The sequence below is a fragment of the Dipteris shenzhenensis genome, chromosome 4 (assembly GCF_047967505.1).
Source record: "Dipteris shenzhenensis isolate YYH24624 ecotype China chromosome 4, Dip_SZ_1.0, whole genome shotgun sequence".
Lineage (NCBI taxonomy): Eukaryota > Viridiplantae > Streptophyta > Polypodiopsida > Gleicheniales > Dipteridaceae > Dipteris > Dipteris shenzhenensis.
In genome coordinates, this window is record NC_141599.1 from 61,762,502 (window position 1) to 61,782,774 (window position 20,273).

Here is a 20,273-nt window from a genome sequence, read left to right on the forward strand (position 1 = left end):
TTCGGCACCGTAACCCGGCTTTCGGTTCATCTCGCATCGCCAGTTCTGCTTACCAAAAATGGCCCACTTGGAGCTCCCATTCTGCACCGGGGTTCAATAGAGCAACCTCGGCCACTTACCTATTTAGGGTTTGAGAATAGGTCGAGGGTGTTACACCCCCCGATGCCTCTAATCATTCGCTTTACTCGATAAAACTGCGCAATGAGCTCCAGTTATCCTGAGGGAAACTTCAGAGGGAATCGGCTACTAGATGGTTAATCTCAAGGTCCAATTCATCATTGTGATGCACATTGAAAGATATCAGGGAAATGTCTTGCTTTATTGGGGTTTTCTAGTTTAGAGGAGTCATATACGGAATTGAAGTAGAAGACTATCTAGTGCAATAAGAAGCACAAGAGGCATAGTGTTATGAATGGATGGAAGGGAGTCATGGCTGCTCATTGGCTTTGTCTTACTTACTCTTATGGGCTTTTGAACATCTCTTAAGTGTGTTCTTCATATTAGAACATCATTCATGAGGTCTTCTTGTTTTTATTTAAATTTTGGTTTTGTATTATGGGTTTTATATTAGAAAAAGCAAGTAAGACTCTCCTGAGCATACGTTGATGCTTTGAAAAACGTTTCGTCCATTACGCTCTTATATATTTGTTTTCATTATTGTGACAAGTCATGCTTCATTTTGAGTTCTTTTTTTTTTAATTTGCAAAGGTGTATGCCTTTATTTATGATAAGAAAGATTGTGTTCCTTCACATTGTGATTTTCCCATTGTGTCTTGCTCTCAGGATGAAAACTTGAAGTCAATGTATTGAGAAAATTTTCTCCATATGTAAAGGTTTTTAGAGCTAAGAATGTTGGAAATTGTGGTCCACATAGTACAAAATTAAAATTTTCTTCATATGTAATGGTTTTGAGAGCTAAGAATGTTAGAAATGATCCATATAGTACAAAATCAGCTCATTGGATTAAGATGGGGTGTTGGTATATTTTGGTGGTTGAAACTTGTCTTCGAGGGTGTGCTTACTTGTCTTCATATGTAAAGGTTTTGAGAGCTAAGAATGTTACAAAATCAGCGTATATTTTGGTGGTTGAAACTTGTCTTCGAGGGTGTGCTTTTGTGATTCCTAAACCAATCAAACCTGAATTTTTCTAAGGTGTATTACTCTTTATTGTTGAATAGAGGTGTTGGATAAACGTATTTTATAATGAGTTCATGAGGTTATGTATAAGATGGGTTTAGTGAATTATTCATTAAAGAAAGGAAGGTGCAAAATATTTGATGGCAATGTGTGATAGGGGAAGGGAAAAGAGGGACGTAAATGGAAGGCATACATCCAATAGGCTAATTTCATGAATTATTCTTAACATTGTTTTTCGCCCCGGGATCTATTGCTATATCCGGCTCACCGTCGTAACATGAACTGGACGATCCATCAATACGTGGGAGGACAGTCCGTCCCAATTTAGAACATTCCTGACTCTCCCACAAAAGAAGGAAAAAAAAAGATCACAGAAAAGGAGATGGGGTGTATCTACTTATGCATCAAGATCTGGGATGGAAGGATTCGAACCTCCAAATGAGGGGACCAAAACCCGCTGCCTTACCACTTGGCCACGCCCCATACATATTTGATATAATGAATATCCCATACTTCGACTCTCATGTCAACCCCCCTTCCTGAATGGGTTGTGCAGATATGACTCCGGCAGGAATTGAAAGATGGTGACTAGGAATCAAAAGATAATAAATTCCCGTCAAACTTGGTGTGAAGGGATTTGTTTCACCAACCATTCAATCATTGATTCCATCGAAATGCTATAGATATTTATGACGCCGCAAATATCTACCCCCCTCTATTCGGATGGAAGTATCCGGGGGCGTTGTAAAGGGGAGATGAGGCTCGGGCAAAGGGGAGATGTGTGAAAAGTGGGGCGTTGTAAAGGGGAGATGAGGCTCGGGCAAAGGGGAGATGTGCGAAAAGAGGAGATGAGGCTGGGCAAAGGCGAGATGTGTGGAAAGAGGAGATGAGGCTCCGGCAAAGGGGAGATGTGTGAAAAGAGGAGATGAGGCTCGGGCAAAGGGGAGATGTGTGAAAAGAGGGACGAAGGAGAGATGTGTGAAAAGCAAAAAGAGGGGAGACGAGGCTCGAGATGTGTGAAAAGAGGGACGAAGGAGAGATGTGTGAAAAGAAAAAAGAGGGGAGACAAGGCTCGAGGAAAAACAAGGGAGACGAGGCTCGGGCTACGGTGAAGGCAAAGGCAAAGTTTATTAATAATTATATTTATATTAACGAGTAGGGGCAGGCAGGATTAGAGCTCATGACCTCTTAGCTTAGACAAAAGGATCGCCTAGACCGTGGAACCACGAGCTGTACTAGCGACTGAAATTTTGTGGACTTTTGCTATTTCTACTAATCCACAAAGCCTGAGTGAACAAGACATAAGTGAATAGGGCATACAGTGTATTCCCTCACGCGTCTATGCTTTCCCACCATTGCAGGCACCCTCTAGCAAGGCAACCTGCAGCCCGCCTCCGCCTTCGCCTCAAGCTTCCTTCAGCACTCTTTGTCATCCTCTAGAAGTTCCTCTTTTCGTAACCTGCCCCAGCCCTCTTTCTCCCCTCTTTTCGTTCCCATCCTCTAGAAGTTCCTCTCCCTTCATTGCCTATAGATTACGGGAGGGTGAATGCATTAGGCGAAGCTAGGATTGCCCTTGAACCTTTTCCAAATCTCTAGTTTGACCCATCTTCCTTTTTGTATAGGTAGCTTGGAAGTAGCTTATGAACTATCTTCGATTCAAGAAGTGTATGTAAATCAGCCTTCTTGGACAGTTGCGCTTGACTTGTATGCACTCCTGTACTTCATGGCACTAGACCTCACCAGGAATTGGGCTCAAGCTTGTACTCAATAGTGCAATGGCAACATAAGCATTGTTGGACTGAAGCAAACCTAAGCATGGGTTAGGTCTAGTCACGGCCATGTGGAGACTGCATATGGAGTTTTGGTGGACACCAACTACTGCATGGGTCGAGATTCTACGTTTCTCGTTCTCTCCCAGACTGGTTGGCCGAATCATTGGTCTGCCTCCGGGCTGGTACATGCGATTCCTACATTCAGTATCATGTGGATTCTAGCCTATGATTGATAGCTCCAAGCTTGGTGACTCATCCTCTATCTTTGATATAATGCCTCACTGCTAGGGTAAAGTATTGTATTCATTCTGCCTCGCATGAGCAATATGTCATGTCGTAAGTGAGTGGAAGATTACATGCAAATAAACTTCACATGTATAAAATGTGTAGCAAAGGCAGAAGAAAGCTTTGTGAATGTCACTTGAATCTAATGCCTGGACGCTGGACACTCATGTCAGCTGCTCAAATGCCCCATGCGCGAAACTTGAAGTCAAGGCATTGCATGCATTTCAGATTCTCAAACACGCTTTTCTTCTTCTCTTCTTCATATCACATGGGATGAGAAGAAAGGGTGAGAGAGGCACATAAGAGCAGTAAAAGCAACATTTTTTTTTTTTGTCATGGTTTCTCTAAATGTCTCGAATAGATGCAGGAGAGTTTGGAAGATGCACATACACCCTAAACCCTAAAACCCTAAACCCTAAACCCTAAACCCTAAACCCTAAAACCCTAAAACCCTAAACCCTAAACCCTAAACCCTAAAAAGATGAGGGCACATCCATCGAAATGCTATAGATATTTATGACGCCGCAAATATCTACCCCCCTCTATTCGGATGGAAGTATCCGGGGGCGTTGTAAAGGGGAGATGAGGCTCGGGCAAAGGGGAGATGTGTGAAAAGTGGGGCGTTGTAAAGGGGAGATGAGGCTCGGGCAAAGGGGAGATGTGCGAAAAGAGGAGATGAGGCTGGGCAAAGGCGAGATGTGTGGAAAGAGGAGATGAGGCTCCGGCAAAGGGGAGATGTGTGAAAAGAGGAGATGAGGCTCGGGCAAAGGGGAGATGTGTGAAAAGAGGGACGAAGGAGAGATGTGTGAAAAGCAAAAAGAGGGGAGACGAGGCTCGAGATGTGTGAAAAGAGGGACGAAGGAGAGATGTGTGAAAAGAAAAAAGAGGGGAGACAAGGCAAAGTTTATTAATAATTATATTTATATTAACGAGTAGGGGCAAGCAGGATTAGAGCTCATGACCTCTTAGCTTAGACAAAAGGATCGCCTAGACCGTGGAACCACGAGCTGTACTAGCGACTGAAATTTTGTGGACTTTTGCTATTTCTACTAATCCACAAAGCCTGAGTGAACAAGACATAAGTGAATAGGGCATACAGTGTATTCCCTCACGCGTCTATGCTTTCCCACCATTGCAGGCACTCTCTAGCAAGGCAACCTGCAGCCTGCCTCCGCCTCCGCCTCAAGCTTCCTTCAACACTCTTTGTCATCCTCTAGAAGTTCCTCTTTTCGTAACCTGCCCCAGCCCTCTTTCTCCCCTCTTTTCGTTCCCATCCTCTAGAAGTTCCTCTCCCTTCATTGCCTATAGATTACGGGAGGGTGAATGCATTAGGCGAAGCTAGGATTGCCCTTGAACCTTTTCCAAATCTCTAGTTTGACCCATCTTCCTTTTTGTATAGGTAGCTTGGAAGTAGCTTATGAACTATCTTCGATTCAAGAAGTGTATGTAAATCAGCCTTCTTGGACAGTTGCGCTTGACTTGTATGCACTCCTGTACTTCATGGCACTAGACCTCACCAGGAATTGGGCTCAAGCTTGTACTCAATAGTGCAATGGCAACATAAGCATTGTTGGACTGAAGCAAACCTAAGCATGGGTTAGGTCTAGTCACGGCCATGTGGAGACTGCATATGGAGTTTTGGTGGACACCAACTACTGCATGGGTCGAGATTCTACGTTTCTCGTTCTCTCCCAGACTGGTTGGCCGAATCATCGGTCTGCCTCCGGGCTGGTACATGCGATTCCTACATTCAGTATCGTGTGGATTCTAGCCTATGATTGATAGCTCCAAGCTTGGTGACTCATCCTCTATCTTTGATATAATGCCTCACTGCTAGGGTAAAGTATTGTATTCATTCTGCCTCGCATGAGCAATATGTCATGTCGTAAGTGAGTGGAAGATTACATGCAAATAAACTTCACATGTATAAAATGTGTAGCAAAGGCAGAAGAAAGCTCTGTGAATGTCACTTGAATCTAATGCCTGGATGCTGGACACCCATGTCAGCTTCTCAAATGCCCCATGCGCGAAACTTGAAGTCAAGGCATTGCATGCATTTCAGATTCTCAAACACGCTTTTCTTCTTCTCTTCTTCATATCACATGGGATGAGAAGAAAGGGTGAGAGAGGCACATAAGAGCAGTAAAAGCAACATTTTTTTTTTTTGTCATGGTTTCTCTAAATGTCTCGAATAGATGCAGGATAGTTTGGAAGATGCACATACAGTCTTTCGAACTCTGTAATCCATTGTACAAAATTGACATTTCAAATCCTAGGATACTCCTTCCGAAAGTTTAAATTCTCATTGCATATTTGGATAGGTGGGCTGCCCTACCTTAGCTTAACAAAGCTCATGTCTTCTAAAATGAGAAGAATTTGGTCTTGAAATCTAGCATTTCTCTCCACCATACAAGGATTTTCTATCTATATCAAGCAGAATTTGGTTGGGGAGATTTTCCTGCTTCTACTTCAATCGCTTTTCATGGCATGTAGGCAGATGAGGGCACATCCTTAAAGAAAGTGCATGAAATACTCAAAATCAAGGGTGGTTTCTATAATTGTATTCTCAAACAAGGCTTTTCCACATCCTTTTTAACAAATATCATCGCTCTCCACATCCTAAACCCTAAACCCTAAACCCTAAACCCTAAAACCCTAAAACCCTAAACCCTAAACCCTAAAACCCTAAACCCTAAACCTATGATAGATAGCTCCAAGCTTGGTGACTCATCCTCTATCTTTGATATAATGCCTCACTGCTAGGGTAAAGTATTGTATTCATTCTGCCTCGCATGAGCAATATGTCATGTCGTAAGTGAGTGGAAGATTACATGCAAATAAACTTCACATGTATAAAATGTGTAGCAAAGGCAGAAGAAAGCTTTGTGAATGTCACTTGAATCTAATGCCTGGACGCTGGACACCCATGTCAGCTGCTCAAATGCCCCATGCGCGAAACTTGAAGTCAAGGCATTGCATGTATTTCAGATTCTCAAACACGCTTTTCTTCTTCTCTTCTTCATATCACATGGGATGAGAAGAAAGGGTGAGAGAGGCACATAAGAGCAGTAAAAGCAACATTTTTTTTTTTTGTCATGGTTTCTCTAAATGTCTCGAATAGATGCAGGAGAGTTTGGAAGATGCACATACAGTCTTTCGAACTCTGTAATCCATTGTACAAAATTGACATTTCAAATCCTAGGATACTCCTTCCGAAAGTTTAAATTCTCATTGCATATTTGGATAGGTGGGCTGCCCTACCTTAGCTTAACAAAGCTCATGTCTTCTAAAATGAGAAGAATTTGGTCTTGAAGTCTAGCATTTCTCTCCACCATACAAGGATTTTCTATCTATCAAGCAGAATTTGGTTGGGGAGTTTTTCCTGCTTCTACTTCAATCGCTTTTCATGGCATGTAGGCAGATGAGGGCACATCCTTAAAGAAAGTGCATGAAATACTCAAAATCAAGGGTGGTTTCTATAATTGTATTCTCAAACAAGGCTTTTCCACATCCTTTTTAACAAATATCATCGCTCTCCACATCCTAAACCCTAAACCCTAAACCCTAAACCCTAAAACCCTAAAACCCTAAACCCTAAACCCTAAAACCCTAAACCCTAAACCCTAAAACCTAAACCCTAAAACCCTAAAACCCTAAACCCTAAACCCTAAACCCTAAAACCCTAAAACCCAAAACCCCAAAACCCTTAAATCCTAAAACCCTAAACCCTAAACCCTAAACCAAGCGCAATGACCAATTATGTGAATCAATGGTTGCTCTCGTACTAAGTTGGATTACTATTGCAGCACCGCTCATCAGTAGGGTAAAACTAACCTGTCGTACGACGGTCTAAACCCAGCTCACATTCCCTATTTGTGGGTGAACAATCCAACACGTGGTGAATTTTGCTTCGCAATGATAGGAAGAGCCGACATCGAAGGATCAAAAGCAATGTCGCTATGAACGCTTGGCTACCACAAGCCAGTTATCCCTATGGTAACTTTTCTGACACCTCTAGCTTCAAATTTTGAAACACTAAAGGATCGATAGACCATGCTTTCACAGTTTGTATTCGTACTGAAAATCAAAATCAAATGAGCTTTTACCCTTTTCTTCCACACGAGATTTCTATTCTCATTGAGCTCATCTTAGGACACTTGCGTTATCTTTTAACAGATGTGCCGCCCCAGCCAAACTCCCCACCTGACAATGTCTTCCGCCTGGATCGGCGCGCGGACGTGCCTTAAGACCAGAAGGAAGGGCCCAGCCCCACCTCCCTCACGGAGTAAGTAAAATAACATTAAAAGTAGTGGTATTTCACTTGCAGACCCCCGACAGCCTCCGGGGTCAATTCGCAGACCCCTAGACCCAGCCCTCAGAGCTAATCCTTTTCCCAAAGTTACGGTTCCGTTTTGCCGACTTCCCTTACCTACATTGTTCTATCGACCAGAGGCTGTTGACCTTGGAGACCTGATGCAGTTATGAGTACGATCGCGTGTGATCGGCAATCGCTCCTCCAGATTTTCACTGGTCGTCGGGGGCGCATCGGACACCGCGAGACGTGCGGTGCTTTACCAGCCGCTAATCCGATTTCAGGGTGGGCGGGCTGTTAAAAAGAAAAGAGAACTCTTCTCGGGACCCCGCCGGCATCTCCAGATTCGGTCACGTTACTGCCCACCACCACGTCCTGGTTCGGGAATATTGACCCGATTCCCTTTCGAAGCGCAGCGCAGTGTGCCCTTGACATAGGACTGCCCCATCTCTTAGGATCGACTAACCCATGTCCAATTGCTGTTCACATGGAACCTTTCTCCACTTCTGTCTTCAAAGTTCTCATTTGAATATTTGCTACTACCACCAAGATGTTCATTGGGGGCCGTTTCACTCGAGCTCATCGAGGCCTCGCACTTGCCCCGATGGCCGGGGTATAGGTCACACACTTCAGTGCCATCCATTTTCGGGGCTAGTTGATTCGGCAAGTGAGTTGTTACACACTCCTTAGCGGATTTTGAGTTCCATGACCACCGTCCTGCTGTCTTAATCAATCAACACCCTTTGTGGGATCTAGGTTAGCGCACAGTTCGGCACCATAACCCGGCTTTCGGTTCATCTCGCATCGCCAGTTCTGCTTACCAAAAATGGCCCACTTGGAGCTCCCATTCTGCACCGGGGTTCAAAGGAGCAACCTCGGCCACTTACCTATTTAGGGTTTGAGAATAGGTCGAGGGTGTTACACCCCCCGATGCCTCTAATCATTCGCTTTACTCGATAAAACTGCGCAATGAGCTCCAGTTATCCTGAGGGAAACTTCAGAGGGAATCGGCTACTAGATGGTTAATCTCAAGGTCCAATTCATCATTGTGATGCACATTGAAAGATATCAGGGAAATGTCTTGCTTTATTGGGGTTTTCTAGTTTAGAGGAGTCATATACGGAATTGAAGTAGAAGACTATCTAGTGCAATAAGAAGCACAAGAGGCATAGTGTTATGAATGGATGGAAGGGAGTCATGGCTGCTCATTGGCTTTGTCTTACTTACTCTTATGGGCTTTTGAACATCTCTTAAGTGTGTTCTTCATATTAGAACATCATTCATGAGGTATTCTTGTTTTTATTTAAATTTTGGTTTTGTATTATGGGTTTTATATTAGAAAAAGCAAGTAAGACTATCCTGAGCATACGTTGATGCTTTGACAAACGTTTCATCCATTACGCTCTTATATATTTGTTTTCATTATTGTGACAAGTCATGATTCATTTTGAGTTCTTTTTTTTTTAATTTGCAAAGGTGTATGCCTTTATTTATGATAAGAAAGATTGTGTTCCTTCACATTGTGATTTTCCCATTGTGTCTTGCTCTCAGGATGAAAATTTGAAGTCAATGTATTGAGAAAATTTTCTCCATATGTAAAGGTTTTTAGAGCTAAGAATGTTGGAAATTGTGGTCCACCAACCATTCAATCATTGATTCCGTCGAAATGCTATAGATATTTATGACGCCGCAAATATCTACCCCCCTCTATTCGGATGGAAGTATCCGGGGGCGTTGTAAAGGGGAGATGAGGCTCGGGCAAAGGGGAGATGTGTGAGAAGTGGGGCGTTGTAAAGGGGAGATGAGGCTCGGGCAAAGGGGAGATGTGTGAAAAGAGGAGATGACGCTGGGCAAAGGCAAGATGTGTGGAAAGAGGAGATGAGGCTCCGGCAAAGGGGAGATGTGTGAAAAGAGGAGATGAGGCTCGGGCAAAGGGGAGATGTGTGAAAAGAGGGCCGAAGGAGAGATGTGTGAAAAGCAAAAAGAGGGGAGACGAGGCTCGAGATGTGTGAAAAGAGGGACGAAGGAGAGATGTGTGAAAAGAAAAAAGAGGGGAGACAAGGCTCGAGCAAAAAGAGGGGAGACGAGGCTCGGGCTACGGCGAAGGCAAAGGCAAAGTTTATTAATAATTATATTTATATTAACGAGTAGGGGCAAGAAGGATTAGAGCTCATGACCTCTTAGCTCAGACAAAAGGATCGCCTAGACCGTGGAACCACGAGCTGTACTAGCGACTGAAATTTTGTGGACTTTTGCTATTTCTACTAATCCACAAAGCCTGAGTGAACAAGACATAAGTGAATAGGGCATACAGTGTATTCCCTCACGCGTCTATGCTTTCCCACCATTGCAGGCACTCTCTAGCAAGGCAACCTGCAGCCCGCCTCCGCCTTCGCCTCAAGCTTCCTTCAGCACTCTTTGTCATCCTCTAGAAGTTCCTCTTTTCGTAACCTGCCCCAGCCCTCTTTCTCCCCTCTTTTCGTTCCCATCCTCTAGAAGTTCCTCTCCCTTCATTGCCTATAGATTACGGGAGGGTGAATGCATTAGGCGAAGCTAGGATTGCCCTTGAACCTTTTCCAAATCTCTAGTTTGACCCATCTTCCTTTTTGTATAGGTAGCTTGGAAGTAGCTTATGAACTATCTTCGATTCAAGAAGTGTATGTAAATCAGCCTTCTTGGACAGTTGCGCTTGACTTGTATGCACTCCTGTACTTCATGGCACTAGACCTCACCAGGAATTGGGCTCAAGCTTGTACTCAATAGTGCAATGGCAACATAAGCATTGTTGGACTGAAGTAAACCTAAGCATGGGTTAGGTCTAGTCACGGCCATGTGGAGACTGCATATGGAGTTTTGGTGGACACCAACTACTGCATGGGTCGAGATTCTACGTTTCTCGTTCTCTCCCAGACTGGTTGGCCGAATCATCGGTCTGCCTCCGGGCTGGTACATGCGATTCCTACATTCAGTATCGTGTGGATTCTAGCCTATGATTGATAGCTCCAAGCTTGGTGACTCATCCTCTATCTTTGATATAATGCCTCACTGCTAGGGTAAAGTATTGTATTCATTCTGCCTCGCATGAGCAATATGTCATGTCGTAAGTGAGTGGAAGATTACATGCAAATAAACTTCACATGTATAAAATGTGTAGCAAAGGCAGAAGAAAGCTTTGTGAATGTCTATTCTCATTGAGCTCATCTTAGGACACTTGCGTTATCTTTTAACAGATGTGCCGCCCCAGCCAAACTCCCCACCTGACAATGTCTTCCGCCTGGATCGGCGCGCGGACGTGCCTTAAGACCAGAAGCAAGGGCCCAGCCCGACCTCCCAGCCCTCAGAGCTAATCCTTTTCCCAAAGTTACGGTTCCGTTTTGCCGACTTCCCTTACCTACATTGTTCTATCGACCAGAGGCTGTTGACCTTGGAGACCTGATGCAGTTATGAGTACGATCGCGTGTGATCGGCAATCGCTCCTCCAGATTTTCACGGGTCGTCGGGGGCGCATCGGACACCGCGAGACGTGCGGTGCTTTACCAGCTGCTAATCCGATTTCAGGGTGGGCGGGCTGTTAAAAAGAAAAGAGAACTCTTCTCGGGACCCCGCCGGCATCTCCAGATTCGGTCACGTTACTGCCCACCACCACGTCCTGGTTCGGGAATATTGACCCGATTCCCTTTCGAAGCGCGGCACAGTGTGCCCTTGACATAGGACTGCCCCATCTCTTAGGATCGACTAACCCATGTCCAATTGCTGTTCACATGGAACCTTTCTCCACTTCTGTCTTCAAAGTTCTCATTTGAATATTTGCTACTACCACCAAGATGTTCATTGGGGGCCGTTTCACTCGGGCTCATCGAGGCCTCGCACTTGCCCCGATGGCCGAGGTATAGGTCACACACTTCAGTGCCATCCATTTTCGGGGCTAGTTGATTCGGCAAGTGAGTTGTTACACACTCCTTAGCGGATTTTGAGTTCCATGACCACCGTCCTGCTGTCTTAATCAATCAACACCCTTTGTGGGATCTAGGTTAGCGCGCAGTTCGGCACTGTAACCCGGCTTTCGGTTCATCTCGCATCGCCAGTTCTGCTTACCAAAAATGGCCCACTTGGAGCTCCCATTCTGCACCGGGGTTCAACAGAGCAACCTCGGCCACTTACCTATTTAGGGTTTGAGAATAGGTCGAGGGTGTTACACCCCCCGATGCCTCTAATCATTCGCTTTACTCGATAAAACTGCGCAATGAGCTCCAGTTATCCTGAGGGAAACTTCAGAGGGAATCGGCTACTAGATGGTTAATCTCAAGGTCCAATTCATCATTGTGATGCACATTGAAAGATATCAGGGAAATGTCTTGCTTTATTGGGGTTTTCTAGTTTAGAGGAGTCATATACGGAATTGAAGTAGAAGACTATCTAGTGCAATAAGAAGCACAAGAGGCATAGTGTTATGAATGGATGGAAGGGAGTCATGGCTGCTCATTGGCTTTGTCTTACTTACTCTTATGGGCTTTTGAACATCTCTTAAGTGTGTTCTTCATATTAGAACATCATTCATGAGGTCTTCTTGTTTTTATTTAAATTTTGGTTTTGTATTATGGGTTTTATATTAGAAAAAGCAAGTAAGACTCTCCTGAGCATACGTTGATGCTTTGAAAAACGTTTCGTCCATTACGCTCTTATATATTTGTTTTCATTATTGTGACAAGTCATGCTTCATTTTGAGTTCTTTTTTTTTTAATTTGCAAAGGTGTATGCCTTTATTTATGATAAGAAAGGTTGTGTTCCTTCACATTGTGATTTTCCCATTGTGTCTTGCTCTCAGGATGAAAACTTGAAGTCAATGTATTGAGAAAATTTTCTCCATATGTAAAGGTTTTTAGAGCTAAGAATGTTGGAAATTGTGGTCCACATAGTACAAAATTAAAATTTTCTTCATATGTAATGGTTTTGAGAGCTAAGAATGTTAGAAATGATCCATATAGTACAAAATCAGCTCATTGGATTAAGATGGGGTGTTGGTATATTTTGGTGGTTGAAACTTGTCTTCGAGGGTGTGCTTACTTGTCTTCATATGTAAAGGTTTTGAGAGCTAAGAATGTTACAAAATCAGCGTATATTTTGGTGGTTGAAACTTGTCTTCGAGGGTGTGCTTTTGTGATTCCTAAACCAATCAAACCTGAATTTTTCTAAGGTGTATTACTCTTTATTGTTGAATAGAGGTGTTGGATAAACGTATTTTATAATGAGTTCATGAGGTTATGTATAAGATGGGTTTAGTGAATTATTCATTAAAGAAAGGAAGGTGCAAAATATTTGATGGCAATGTGTGATAGGGGAAGGGAAAAGAGGGACGTAAATGGAAGGCATACATCCAATAGGCTAATTTCATGAATTATTCTTAACATTGTTTTTTGCCCCGGGATCTATTGCTATATCCGGCTCATCGTCGTAACATGAACTGGACGATCCATCAATACGTGGGAGGACAGTCCGTCCCAATTTAGAACATTCCTGACTCTCCCACAAAAGAAGGAAAAAAAAAGATCACAGAAAAGGAGATGGGGTGTATCTACTTATGCATCAAGATCTGGGATGGAAGGATTCGAACCTCCGAATGAGGGGACCAAAACCCGCTGCCTTACCACTTGGCCACGCCCCATACATATTTGATATAATGAATATCCCATACTTCGACTCTCATGTCAACCCCCCTTCCTGAATGGGTTGTGCAGATATGACTCCGGCAGGAATTGAAAGATGGTGACTAGGAATCAAAAGATAATAAATTCCCGTGAAACTTGGTGTGAAGGGATTTGTTTCACCAACCATTCAATCATTGATTCCATCGAAATGCTATAGATATTTATGACGCCGCAAATATCTACCCCCCTCTATTCGGATGGAAGTATCCGGGGGCGTTGTAAAGGGGAGATGAGGCTCGGGCAAAGGGGAGATGTGTGAAAAGTGGGGCGTTGTAAAGGGGAGATGAGGCTCGGGCAAAGGGGAGATGTGCGAAAAGAGGAGATGAGGCTGGGCAAAGGCGAGATGTGTGGAAAGAGGAGATGAGGCTCCGGCAAAGGGGAGATGTGTGAAAAGAGGAGATGAGGCTCGGGCAAAGGGGAGATGTGTGAAAAGAGGGACGAAGGAGAGATGTGTGAAAAGCAAAAAGAGGGGAGACGAGGCTCGAGATGTGTGAAAAGAGGGACGAAGGAGAGATGTGTGAAAAGAAAAAAGAGGGGAGACAAGGCAAAGTTTATTAATAATTATATTTATATTAACGAGTAGGGGCAAGCAGGATTAGAGCTCATGACCTCTTAGCTTAGACAAAAGGATCGCCTAGACCGTGGAACCACGAGCTGTACTAGCGACTGAAATTTTGTGGACTTTTGCTATTTCTACTAATCCACAAAGCCTGAGTGAACAAGACATAAGTGAATAGGGCATACAGTGTATTCCCTCACGCGTCTATGCTTTCCCACCATTGCAGGCACTCTCTAGCAAGGCAACCTGCAGCCTGCCTCCGCCTCCGCCTCAAGCTTCCTTCAACACTCTTTGTCATCCTCTAGAAGTTCCTCTTTTCGTAACCTGCCCCAGCCCTCTTTCTCCCCTCTTTTCGTTCCCATCCTCTAGAAGTTCCTCTCCCTTCATTGCCTATAGATTACGGGAGGGTGAATGCATTAGGCGAAGCTAGGATTGCCCTTGAACCTTTTCCAAATCTCTAGTTTGACCCATCTTCCTTTTTGTATAGGTAGCTTGGAAGTAGCTTATGAACTATCTTCGATTCAAGAAGTGTATGTAAATCAGCCTTCTTGGACAGTTGCGCTTGACTTGTATGCACTCCTGTACTTCATGGCACTAGACCTCACCAGGAATTGGGCTCAAGCTTGTACTCAATAGTGCAATGGCAACATAAGCATTGTTGGACTGAAGCAAACCTAAGCATGGGTTAGGTCTAGTCACGGCCATGTGGAGACTGCATATGGAGTTTTGGTGGACACCAACTACTGCATGGGTCGAGATTCTACGTTTCTCGTTCTCTCCCAGACTGGTTGGCCGAATCATCGGTCTGCCTCCGGGCTGGTACATGCGATTCCTACATTCAGTATCGTGTGGATTCTAGCCTATGATTGATAGCTCCAAGCTTGGTGACTCATCCTCTATCTTTGATATAATGCCTCACTGCTAGGGTAAAGTATTGTATTCATTCTGCCTCGCATGAGCAATATGTCATGTCGTAAGTGAGTGGAAGATTACACGCAAATAAACTTCACATGTATAAAATGTGTAGCAAAGGCAGAAGAAAGCTTTGTGAATGTCACTTGAATCTAATGCCTGGATGCTGGACACCCATGTCAGCTTCTCAAATGCCCCATGCGCGAAACTTGAAGTCAAGGCATTGCATGCATTTCAGATTCTCAAACACGCTTTTCTTCTTCTCTTCTTCATATCACATGGGATGAGAAGAAAGGGTGAGAGAGGCACATAAGAGCAGTAAAAGCAACATTTTTTTTTTTTGTCATGGTTTCTCTAAATGTCTCGAATAGATGCAGGAGAGTTTGGAAGATGCACATACAGTCTTTCGAACTCTGTAATCCATTGTACAAAATTGACATTTCAAATCCTAGGATACTCCTTCCGAAAGTTTAAATTCTCATTGCATATTTGGATAGGTGGGCTGCCCTACCTTAGCTTAACAAAGCTCATGTCTTCTAAAATGAGAAGAATTTGGTCTTGAAGTCTAGCATTTCTCTCCACCATACAAGGATTTTCTATCTATATCAAGCAGAATTTGGTTGGGGAGTTTTTCCTGCTTCTACTTCAATCGCTTTTCATGGCATGTAGGCAGATGAGGGCACATCCTTAAAGAAAGTGCATGAAATACTCAAAATCAAGGGTGGTTTCTATAATTGTATTCTCAAACAAGGCTTTTCCACATCCTTTTTAACAAATATCATCGCTCTCCACATCCTAAACCCTAAACCCTAAACCCTAAACCCTAAAACCCTAAAACCCTAAACCCTAAACCCTAAAACCCTAAACCCTAAACCTATGATAGATAGCTCCAAGCTTGGTGACTCATCCTCTATCTTTGATATAATGCCTCACTGCTAGGGTAAAGTATTGTATTCATTCTGCCTCGCATGAGCAATATGTCATGTCGTAAGTGAGTGGAAGATTACATGCAAATAAACTTCACATGTATAAAATGTGTAGCAAAGGCAGAAGAAAGCTTTGTGAATGTCACTTGAATCTAATGCCTGGACGCTGGACACCCATGTCAGCTGCTCAAATGCCCCATGCGCGAAACTTGAAGTCAAGGCATTGCATGCATTTCAGATTCTCAAACACGCTTTTCTTCTTCTCTTCTTCATATCACATGGGATGAGAAGAAAGGGTGAGAGAGGCACATAAGAGCAGTAAAAGCAACATTTTTTTTTTTTGTCATGGTTTCTCTAAATGTCTCGAATAGATGCAGGAGAGTTTGGAAGATGCACATACAGTCTTTCGAACTCTGTAATCCATTGTACAAAATTGACATTTCAAATCCTAGGATACTCCTTCCGAAAGTTTAAATTCTCATTGCATATTTGGATAGGTGGGCTGCCCTACCTTAGCTTAACAAAGCTCATGTCTTCTAAAATGAGAAGAATTTGGTCTTGAAGTCTAGCATTTCTCTCCACCATACAAGGATTTTCTATCTATCAAGCAGAATTTGGTTGGGGAGTTTTTCCTGCTTCTACTTCAATCGCTTTTCATGGCATGTAGGCAGATGAGGGCACATCCTTAAAGAAAGTGCATGAAATACTCAAAATCAAGGGTGGTTTCTATAATTGTATTCTCAAACAAGGCTTTTCCACATCCTTTTTAACAAATATCATCGCTCTCCACATCCTAAACCCTAAACCCTAAACCCTAAACCCTAAAACCCTAAAACCCTAAACCCTAAACCCTAAAACCCTAAACCCTAAACCCTAAAACCTAAACCCTAAAACCCTAAAACCCTAAAACCCTAAACCCTAAACCCTAAACCCTAAAACTCTAAAACCCAAAACCCCAAAACCCTTAAATCCTAAAACCCTAAACCCTAAACCCTAAACCAAGCGCAATGACCAATTATGTGAATCAATGGTTGCTCTCGTACTAAGTTGGATTACTATTGCAGCACCGCTCATCAGTAGGGTAAAACTAACCTGTCGTACGACGGTCTAAACCCAGCTCACATTCCCTATTTGTGGGTGAACAATCCAACACTTGGTGAATTTTGCTTCGCAATGATAGGAAGAGCCGACATCGAAGGATCAAAAGCAATGTCGCTATGAACGCTTGGCTACCACAAGCCAGTTATCCCTATGGTAACTTTTCTGACACCTCTAGCTTCAAATTTTGAAACACTAAAGGATCGATAGACCATGCTTTCACAGTTTGTATTCGTACTGAAAATCAAAATCAAATGAGCTTTTACCCTTTTCTTCCACACGAGATTTCTATTCTCATTGAGCTCATCTTAGGACACTTGCGTTATCTTTTAACAGATGTGCCGCCCCAGCCAAACTCCCCACCTGACAATGTCTTCCGCCTGGATCGGCGCGCGGATGTGCCTTAAGACCAGAAGGAAGGGCCCAGCCCCACCTCCCTCACGGAGTAAGCAAAATAACATTAAAAGTAGTGGTATTTCACTTGCAGACCCCCGACAGCCTCCGGGGTCAATTCGCAGACCCCTAGACCCAGCCCTCAGAGCTAATCCTTTTCCCAAAGTTACGGTTCCGTTTTGCCGACTTCCCTTACCTACATTGTTCTATCGACCAGAGGCTGTTGACCTTGGAGACCTGATGCAGTTATGAGTACGATCGCGTGTGATCGGCAATCGCTCCTCCAGATTTTCACTGGTCGTCGGGGGCGCATCGGACACCGCAAGACGTGCGGTGCTTTACCAGCCGCTAATCCGATTTCAGGGTGGGCGGGCTGTTAAAAAGAAAAGAGAACTCTTCTCGGGACCCCGTCGGCATCTCCAGATTCGGTCACGTTACTGCCCACCACCACGTCCTGGTTCGGGAATATTGACCCGATTCCCTTTCGAAGCGCGGCGCAGTGTGCCCTTGACATAGGACTGCCCCATCTCTTAGGATCGACTAACCCATGTCCAATTGCTGTTCACATGGAACCTTTCTCCACTTCTGTCTTCAAAGTTCTCATTTGAATATTTGCTACTACCACCAAGATGTTCATTGGGGGCCGTTTCACTCGGGCTCATCGAGGCCTCGCACTTGCCCCGATGGCCGGGGTATAGGTCACACACTTCAGTGCCATCCATTTTCGGGGCTAGTTGATTCGGCAAGTGAGTTGTTACACACTCCTTAGCGGATTTTGAGTTCCATGACCACCGTCCTGCTGTCTTAATCAATCAACACCCTTTGTGGGATCTAGGTTAGCGCGCAGTTCGGCACCATAACCCGGCTTTCGGTTCATCTCGCATCGCCAGTTCTGCTTACCAAAAATGGCCCACTTGGAGCTCCCATTCTGCACCGGGGTTCAAAGGAGCAACCTCGGCCACTTACCTATTTAGGGTTTGAGAATAGGTCGAGGGTGTTACACCCCCCGATGCCTCTAATCATTCGCTTTACTCGATAAAACTGCGTAATGAGCTCCAGTTATCCTGAGGGAAACTTCAGAGGGAATCGGCTACTAGATGGTTAATCTCAAGGTCCAATTCATCATTGTGATGCACATTGAAAGATATCAGGGAAATGTCTTGCTTTATTGGGGTTTTCTAGTTTAGAGGAGTCATATACGGAATTGAAGTAGAAGACTATCTAGTGCAATAAGAAGCACAAGAGGCATAGTGTTATGAATGGATGGAAGGGAGTCATGGCTGCTCATTGGCTTTGTCTTACTTACTCTTATGGGCTTTTGAACATCTCTTAAGTGTGTTCTTCATATTAGAACATCATTCATGAGGTATTCTTGTTTTTATTTGAATTTTGGTTTTGTATTATGGGTTTTATATTAGAAAAAGCAAGTAAGACTATCCTGAGCATACGTTGATGCTTTGACAAACGTTTCATCCATTACGCTCTTATATATTTGTTTTCATTATTGTGACAAGTCATGATTCATTTTGAGTTCTTTTTTTTTTAATTTGCAAAGGTGTATGCCTTTATTTATGATAAGAAAGATTGTGTTCCTTCACATTGTGATTTTCCCATTGTGTCTTGCTCTCAGGATGAAAATTTGAAGTCAATGTATTGAGAAAATTTTCTCCATATGTAAAGGTTTTTAGAGCTAAGAATGTTGGAAATTGTGGTCCACCAACCATTCAATCATTGATTCCGTCGAAATGCTATAGATATTTATGACGCCGCAAATATCTACCCCCCTCTATTCGGATGGAAGTATCCGGGGGCGTTGTAAAGGGGAGATGAGGCTCGGGCAAAGGGGAGATGTGTGAGAAGTGGGGCGTTGTAAAGGGGAGATGAGGCTCGGGCAAAGGGGAGATGTGTGAAAAGAGGAGATGACGCTGGGCAAAGGCAAGATGTGTGGAAAGAGGAGATGAGGCTCCGGCAAAGGGGAGATGTGTGAAAAGAGGAGATGAGGCTCGGGCAAAGGGGAGATGTGTGAAAAGAGGGCCGAAGGAGAGATGTGTGAAAAGCAAAAAGAGGGGAGACGAGGCTCGAGATGTGTGAAAAGAGGGACGAAGGAGAGATGTGTGAAAAGAAAAAAGAGGGGAGACAAGGCTCGAGCAAAAAGAGGGGAGACGAGGCTCGGGCTACGGCGAAGGCAAAGGCAAAGTTTATTAATAATTATATTTATATTAACGAGTAGGGGCAAGAAGGATTAGAGCTCATGACCTCTTAGCTCAGACAAAAGGATCGCCTAGACCGTGGAACCACGAGCTGTACTAGCGACTGAAATTTTGTGGACTTTTGCTATTTCTATTAATCCACAAAGCCTGAGTGAACAAGACATAAGTGAATAGGGCATACAGTGTATTCCCTCACGCGTCTATGCTTTCCCACCATTGCAGGCACTCTCTAGCAAGGCAACCTGCAGCCCGCCTCCGCCTTCGCCTCAAGCTTCCTTCAGCACTCTTTGTCATCCTCTAGAAGTTCCTCTTTTCGTAACCTGCCCCAGCCCTCTTTCTCCCCTCTTTTCGTTCCCATCCTCTAGAAGTTCCTCTCCCTTCATTGCCTATAGATTACGGGAGGGTGAATGCATTAGGCGAAGCTAGGATTGCCCTTGAACCTTTTCCAAATCTCTAGTTTGACCCATCTTCCTTTTTGTATAGGTAGCTTGGAAGTAGCTTATGAACTATCTTCGATTCAAGAAGTGTATGTAAATCAGCCTTCTTGGACAGTTGCGCTTGACTTGTATGCACTCCTGTACTTCATGGCACTAGACCTCACCAGGAATTGGGCTCAAGCTTGTACTCAATAGTGCAATGGAAACATAAGCATTGTTGGACTGAAGCAAACCTAAGCATGGGTTAGGTCTAGTCACGGCCATGTGGAGACTGCATATGGAGTTTTGGTGGACACCAACTACTGCATGGGTCGAGATTCTACGTTTCTCGTTCTCTCCCAGACTGGTTGGCCGAATCATCGGTCTGCCTTCGGGCTGGTACATGCGATTCCTACATTCAGTATCGTGTGGATTCTAGCCTATGATTGATAGCTCCAAGCTTGGTGACTCATCCTCTATCTTTGATATAATGCCTCACTGCTAGGGTAAAGTATTGTATTCATTCTGCCTCGCATGAGCAATATGTC

The 20,273-nt window shown here is 43.9% G+C and overlaps 2 pseudogenes; both read right to left on the reverse strand.

The window, feature by feature from the left end:
- Positions 1 to 7,013: 7,013 nt before the first annotated feature.
- On the reverse strand, positions 7,014 to 7,590 carry LOC147903180 (25S ribosomal RNA; annotated as a pseudogene; the record flags this gene model as incomplete).
- A 9,095-nt stretch (positions 7,591 to 16,685) lies between these two features.
- LOC147903181 (25S ribosomal RNA) lies at positions 16,686 to 17,262 on the reverse strand (annotated as a pseudogene; the record flags this gene model as incomplete).
- Between the last annotated feature and the right edge of the window lie 3,011 nt (positions 17,263 to 20,273).